Raw genomic sequence first — 7,434 nt, forward strand, 5'->3', positions numbered from 1 at the left:
TAAAACCCAATCACCCAGAATGCCCAAATTCACCTTACATACTCTAGGAATGTAAGCAGGTTAATGCCTGTATATCCATCACAATCATCACTCCCAAATGTGAAGACATGTCACGAGACTCGCTGACTTTTCTTAAAATACTTGAGAAATACAAATCATAGCTGAATATTTTCAATTCCATGTGTATAAGCCTTTGTCTCAGATTTATTGTAAAATAAATATACATGTACAATATAAACATTCAAATATCAGAAAATATTTAATGTATGTTGAATTTCTTTCACACTGTACATAACCAACCATGCTAAACAAGACATGATAAAAACAATCCAAGTCATGGGTTGCATACAATATGCAACTTTGGTTTATTGATTACAAATTACATAAAAGGTTCTGAAATTTTACAATACAGGTATAGTGCAATCTAAATAAGCAAATGTACTTTTACAGTGATTTCCCAAATGTTTATAACTACACAAATACTAGCATGTATGTTCCCAATAAAGTAGTCTCCTTCCAAAATGGCTAAAACCAAAATTAGTTTAGTTGTGCTCACAATATTGTTCACATATCCGTTCTATTTCAAGTGACATTTGAGTCTGTATGGATTTGCTGTGCAAAATACTGCTGCAACCATTCAATAACTCCAACCCTGAACGAACTTTATCACATTTTTCCAATACTTTGTTGTGGCACTTCCATTAACAGGGCAATTACTGTGCCCCATGGGCCCCACAAGTTCACAAGTAATTGCGATTCACACCACAGCACCTGAAGTACCATTGATGTTTAACAACCATGAATTAGCAGGACCAAGCGAACGTATCCTTCTGAGTAGAAACCTCGACCACCGCCATAAAATGCTTTCGGGCTTTCTACATCACGGGTAGTCAGCCATCCTTGTTCTCCTTGATGGTGTCAACCAGCTCTTTCAGACGCGACAGGTGGTACACGGCCCTGAGAAGAGACACGATTGAGAGAAAATTACTTGGTTGACTTATTATCAAGGTGGAAGCCAGAAAAATCTCACCAAGTCTCAGGAGGGTTTGGCAGTGATATTTTGCAAATTTCATCAGCGAGTGGTATGTGAGAGGAAAACGGAGAACCCGGTGAAAACAGAGGGAGTAAAATGCAAAACTCCGGATATAGATTCAAGATTCCATTGCCGTATTACTAACTCCTGGTTACCTAGCAGCCAAAATCTATAATATATGCTATTTCAAAACAGTCTCCCATCCAAGTAATAACCAGGCTTACCTGCTTAGCTTATAACATTCAAAATCTGACATCATACTTAGAGGCGGTGCAGCCTCTATGCTGTGCGTGAGTGTGGATATAAAGATAAATTCACAATGGCGTGGAGGGGTTTTCCCAGGGACGATCAGCCCCTAGAAAGACGTCCGTGTTGAAGCTGCCCGGGGAGGGGGCCTCCAAGCCGGGGGAGTCCAACTCCATGTGCGCCCTGCTCAGCAGCTCCTCCAATGAGGCTGTGCATCAAGAATCACGCATCGCACGTCACAACCACATGGGTGGCCGCTCAGCCGTCTCTGTGAGAAAAGACTGAATATGTACCTGAAAACATATGAAATGTCATCTGCTATATACAGACTATATATATACACACACCTAGGGATCTATTGTCCTCTGACACGGGCTCCTCGTTGGCTACATTCGTAAGGCCGGAGATATCCAAAACTTTGAGCCACTCTGGGTACTTTGGTCTGCTTTGCGGGCTCTGAGCGGCACCTGCTCTCTTTGTGCTGGTATCCGTCTCGTGGCTGCTGGTCTGGGAGTCCACATCGCAGTCACGCAGCCAGGCCGGGTACCTGAGCTCAGGAATGCTCGTGATCCCCGACACATCCAGCTTATCCTTTTGGCTTGTCAACCACCTGAGATAGGTACTTGTCGCACAGCCGCCGTTCGGCAAGTGCTCACGCCTAGTTGCTTCACTGCTCCGTAAGTACAAGAAAACATTCGTCTGGTTAGAAAAGAAATAATTTTCGGGCTTTGCCGACAAATTTAATGGCATCACGGCCTTGTTGCTTCTCGCTGTTGAGCTCAACCGTTTAGTTGGCTTATTGCCCCTCACCAATGATGCGCCGAGGCTGTGCGCGGTGACCCCGAGAGATGACCGCTTGCCTCTGTGCGACACTGCGAGGTCTCGGTGGGCGCCAGGCGAGCGGAGCAAGGACTTGGAGGAACCGTCAACTGGCGCCGCTAGGAGCTGGTCCGTGGTTAGACTGACCGTCGGGCTATGAGCCACGACCGCTGCAGCGCAGCAGTGAGGCTGCACGTGCCCGAGATGAGGTCCTCCACAAGCAGCATGCCACCTGCAATGTAAGACCCACAGACATTTTACTGGTACACAATGAATTTGCTCTCCCCTAGATTCCTTGACCCCTGAACGGCAATCCTGCAATGTTGCCTTACTTTGCACCATCAGTAACTAATGATGTTATCCGTTTGTGGAGTTTGTGAGAATATGGGATAAATCAGTGCATGAGCTGTTATTGTTTAAACTTCAGATGTGTCCAGTCTAGGATCTGCAAATTTTGACACAAAGGTTGGAGGATCACTTAGATTTCACAAACTTTACAAACTCGATAATCAGTGAAGTTGCTGGAAGATGACAGGAGAAAGAAATGCATGCACCAACCTATCTGTTCAGACCTATGCTATCCTCTCATATGCGTGTGCTTACTGTGGATAGTTTTCTCTGACATAAAATGAACTCATTAATGGAATTTGCCAAGCATCCCAGTGTGGGACTCTCACGAAAATGTATCTTTAGACCTTATTAAGGGTTTTTTTTCTAGGGGAATTACATTACATTCATGATAGCATAGCATAATTGACAAGCACCCAGTACAAGCAAAAAAAATGGGGTTCTCCTCTCCAATTATCCCCCCTCCAGTCAACTAGCTTCGATACCTTGTGAGACCTCCTTTGCCAGTAACAAGATATAGTAATAGGTTTTTACCCTTTTATCTGGCACAAAAACTGACACCTTTATACAAGGGATCATGTTTGCGATAACCACAACGCAAGTAGTCAAAATGCAAACAAGAAGACGCTAAGAATAAGAAGACGCCTTTTGGCGTCTTCTGGTCCAACACCAGTGGAGACTGGGATCTCAGAAAAGCCGTCTCGGGTGTGGACCAATCAAATTCAAGGACAGTGCATATTATCAGTTGTCTTTTTTGTTTGCATTTTGACTACTTGTGTTGTGGTTATTGCAAACATGATCCCTTGTATAAAGGTGTCAGTGTTTGTGCCAGATAAAAGGGTAAAAACCTATTACTATAGCTTCGATACCATTGCACCGCCTGCACACTCGATAGCCACTCGAGCGCAAGCACCACGGAGCGATTCCTCGCGTGGCGAGAGGCGCAACCCACCCTCATCCACACTGTGCATCCTCCTCTCCTCCACGCGTCTCCGCTCCGCTATGCTGCGCGGCGCTGTGCTCTGCACATATCCTGGATGGCGGTGACGCACAGATTCCGCTCTGCTCAAAGTCCTCGATGTAGGCGTCCAGCGCACCGCTCGCCTACGAGCAGCACTGCTCTCCGCACACCACAGGGCTGTGCTAGCCCCCGCTTCCGGTCCGGAGCAGCGAGCTGCCCTGGCTGCCGCGAGGGCTTGTGTCCGTCACCGTGCTGTCGCCCGAAGGGCTGTTTGTCTCACCACCGTTGCAGTACATTTTGTACGATTTGGGATGCCCGAACCGGATGGGGCCAGGGAGAGGAATCGCTGTGGCTACCAGGTCACCACTGGTCCTGGTATGGGGGGCACCATGAGGAGCTGCTGTGTGCGGAAAGTGGGTCCGACGTCACAACGCATGGGCCAGCGTCGACCACTTCGCGTTAGCAGCTTCAGCGTTAGGTCTCTTAAGCTACTGTGGCTGTTGTCCTTTTTTCAACAAAAATTCCAGCCTTTCCCATGCTTTCCTTCATCACACCTGCAAGCTCTATGTACAATTGAAGTGTCATAAATGCTCTACCTGCCTACTACTACATTATGAATGATATACATTTAAGAGTTAGCTGGAGACAACTCCATGTTTAAAACACACTGTATTCAAAAGAGAAGGCTTAACATTTAACATTGGTTAACGTTTGGCATGTACACCTGCATATCAACAAATTACAGTACTACTAATAAAATGAATGCTACATATTAATAGTGGTATTACAGTAGTATGACTACTTATATTTATATATTATCGCACCTCCGAAGAGCACGGTGGGCTTGGTACGGTGCGAAAGAGATTCAACACACATACAGAATACAATACTTTCCGAGCACATTATGCATACCGAACCTCCAAGTTCCTTACCCTACCCTGAATAACAACGTGTGCAGAGTACAGCTCCTTTTTCAATCCATTGCTGGCTGACAGCTGTCCCATGCTATGCAGCTCCCAGGGGGAGGGGTTATTTACCGTACTTCACCACGCTGGTCAGTGTGAATTTGGTGATGGCAGGGGGCTATAGAAGTGCATTACAACAATGTACTGAACATTGCTGCACAATGTCAGGGTGCTATAGAAGTGCATTACAACCACGTACTGAATACTGCTGAACTGGTGGCAGGGGGCTATAGAAGTGCATTACAACCACGTACTGAATATTGCTGCACTGGTGGCAGGGGGCTATAGAAGTACATTACAACCACGTACTGAATATTGCTGCACTGGTGGCAGGGGGCTATAGAAGTACATTACAACCACGTACTGAATATTGCTGAACTGGTGGCAGGGAGCTATAGAAGTGCATTACAACCACGTACTGAATATTGCTGCACTGGTGGCAGGGGGCTATAGAAGTGCATTACAACCATGCACTGAATATTGCTGCACTGATGGCAGGGGGCTATAGAAGTGCATTACAACCACGTACTGAATATTGCTGCACTGGTGGCAGGGGGCTACAGAAGTACATTACAACCATGTACTGAATATTGCTGCACTGGTGGCAGGGGGCTATAAAAGTGCATTACAACCACGTACTGAATATGGCTGCACTGGTGGCAGGGGGCTATAGAAGTGGATTACAACAATGTACTGAATATTGCTGCACTGGTGGCAGGGGGCTATAGAAGTACATTACAACCACGTACTGAATATTGCTGCACTGGTGGCAGGGGGCTATAGAAGTGCATTACAACCACGTACTGAATATTGCTGCACCGGTGGCAGGGGGCTATAGAAGTTCATTACAACCACGTACTGAATATTGCTGCACTGGTGGCAGGGGGCTATAGAAGTACATTACAACCACGTACTGAATATTGCTGCACTGGTGGCAGGGGGCTATAGAAGTGCATTACAACCATGCACTGAATATTGCTGCACTGATGACAGGGGGCTATAGAAGTGCATTACAACCACGTACTGAATATTGCTGCACTGGTGGCAGGGGGCTACAGAAGTACATTACAACCATGTACTGAATATTGCTGCACTGGTGGCAGGGGGCTATAAAAGTGCATTACAACCACGTACTGAATATGGCTGCACTGGTGGCAGGGGGCTATAGAAGTGGATTACAACAATCTACTGAATATTGCTGCACTGGTGGCAGGGGGCTATAGAAGTGCATTACAACCACATACTGAATATTTCTGCACTGATGGCAGGGGGCTATAGAAGTACATTACAACCACGTACTGAATATTGCTGCACTGGTGGCAGGGGGCTATAGAAGTGCATTACAACCACGTACTGAATATTGCTGCACCGGTGGCAGGGGGCTATAGAAGTTCATTACAACCACGTACTGAATATTGCTGCACTGGTGGCAGGGGGCTATAGAAGTACATTACAACCACGTACTGAATATTGCTGCACTTGTGGCAGGGGGCTATAGAAGTGCATTACAACCATGCACTGAATATTGCTGCACTTGTGGCAGGGGGCTATAGAAGTGCATTACAACCATGCACTGAATATTGCTGCACTGATGGCAGGGGGCTATAGAAGTGCATTACAACCACGTACTGAATATTGCTGCACTGGTGGCAGGGGGCTACAGAAGTACATTACAACCATGTACTGAATATTGCTGCACTGGTGGCAGGGGGCTATAAAAGTGCATTACAACCACGTACTGAATATGGCTGCACTGGTGGCAGGGGGCTATAGAAGTGGATTACAACAATGTACTGAATATTGCTGCACTGGTGGCAGGGGGCTATAGAAGTGCATTACAACCACATACTGAATATTTCTGCACTGATGGCAGGGGGCTATAGAAGTACATTACAACCACGTACTGAATATTGCTGCACTGGTGGCAGGGGGCTATAGAAGTGCATTACAACCACATACTGAATATTGCTGCACCGGTGGCAGGGGGCTATAGAAGTTCATTACAACCACGTACTGAATATTGCTGCACTGGTGGCAGGGGGCTATAGAAGTACATTACAACCACGTACTGAATATTGCTTCACTTGTGGCAGGGGGCTATAGAAGTGCATTACAACCATGTACTGAATATTGCTGCACTGGTGGCAGGGGGCTATAGAAGTACATTACAACCATGTGCTGAATATTGCTGCACCGGTGGCAGGGGGCTATAGAAGTGCATTACAACCATGTACTGAATATTGCTGCACTTGTGGCAGGGGGCTATAGAAGTACATTACAACCACGTACTGAATATTGCTGCACTGATGGCAGGGGGCTATAGAAGTGCATTACAACCACGTACTGAATATTGCTGCACCGGTGGCAGGGGGCTATAGAAGTGCATTACAACCATGTACTGAATATTGCTGCACTTGTGGCAGGGGGCTATAGAAGTACATTACAACCACGTACTGAATATTGCTGCACTGATGGCAGGGGGCTATAGAAGTGCATTACAACCACGTACTGAATACTGCTGCACTGGTGGCAGGGGGCTATAGAAGTACATTACAACCATGTACTGAATATTGCTGCACTGATGGCAGGGGGCTATAGAAGTGCATTACAACCACGTATTGAATATTGCTGCACTGGTGGCAGGGGGCTATAGAAGTACATTACAACCATGTACTGAATATTGCTGTACTGATGGCAGGGGGCTATAGAAGTGCATTACAACCATGCACTGAATATTGCTGCACTGATGGCAGGGGGCTATAGAAGTGCATTACAACCACGTACTGAATATTGCTGCACTGGTGGCAGGGGGCTATAGAAGTACATTACAACCATGTACTGAATATTGCTGCACTGGTGGCAGGGGGCTATAAAAGTGCATTACAACCACATACTGAATATTTCTGCACTGATGGCAGGGGGCTATAGAAGTACATTACAACCACGTACTGAATATTGCTGCACTGGTGGCAGGGGGCTATAGAAGTGCATTACAACCACGTACTGAATATGGCTGCACTGGTGGCAGGGGGCTATAGAAGTGGATTACAACAATGTACTGA

At 46.4% G+C, this 7,434-nt stretch overlaps 1 long non-coding RNA gene across 1 annotated transcript; it reads right to left on the bottom strand.

The window, feature by feature from the left end:
• Positions 1 to 328: 328 nt before the first annotated feature.
• On the bottom strand, positions 329 to 1,541 carry LOC142924617 (uncharacterized). The gene is made up of 2 exons (XR_012941722.1): positions 1,352 to 1,541; positions 329 to 957 (listed from the first exon to the last, which is right to left on the bottom strand). It is a non-coding gene; the product is annotated as an uncharacterized LOC142924617 (long non-coding RNA).
• Between the last annotated feature and the right edge of the window lie 5,893 nt (positions 1,542 to 7,434).

Source organism: Petromyzon marinus, chromosome 15, assembly GCF_048934315.1.
Source record: "Petromyzon marinus isolate PM22_M1 ecotype Great Lakes invasive population chromosome 15, UKy_Petmar_22M1.pri1.0, whole genome shotgun sequence".
NCBI lineage: Eukaryota > Metazoa > Chordata > Hyperoartia > Petromyzontiformes > Petromyzontidae > Petromyzon > Petromyzon marinus.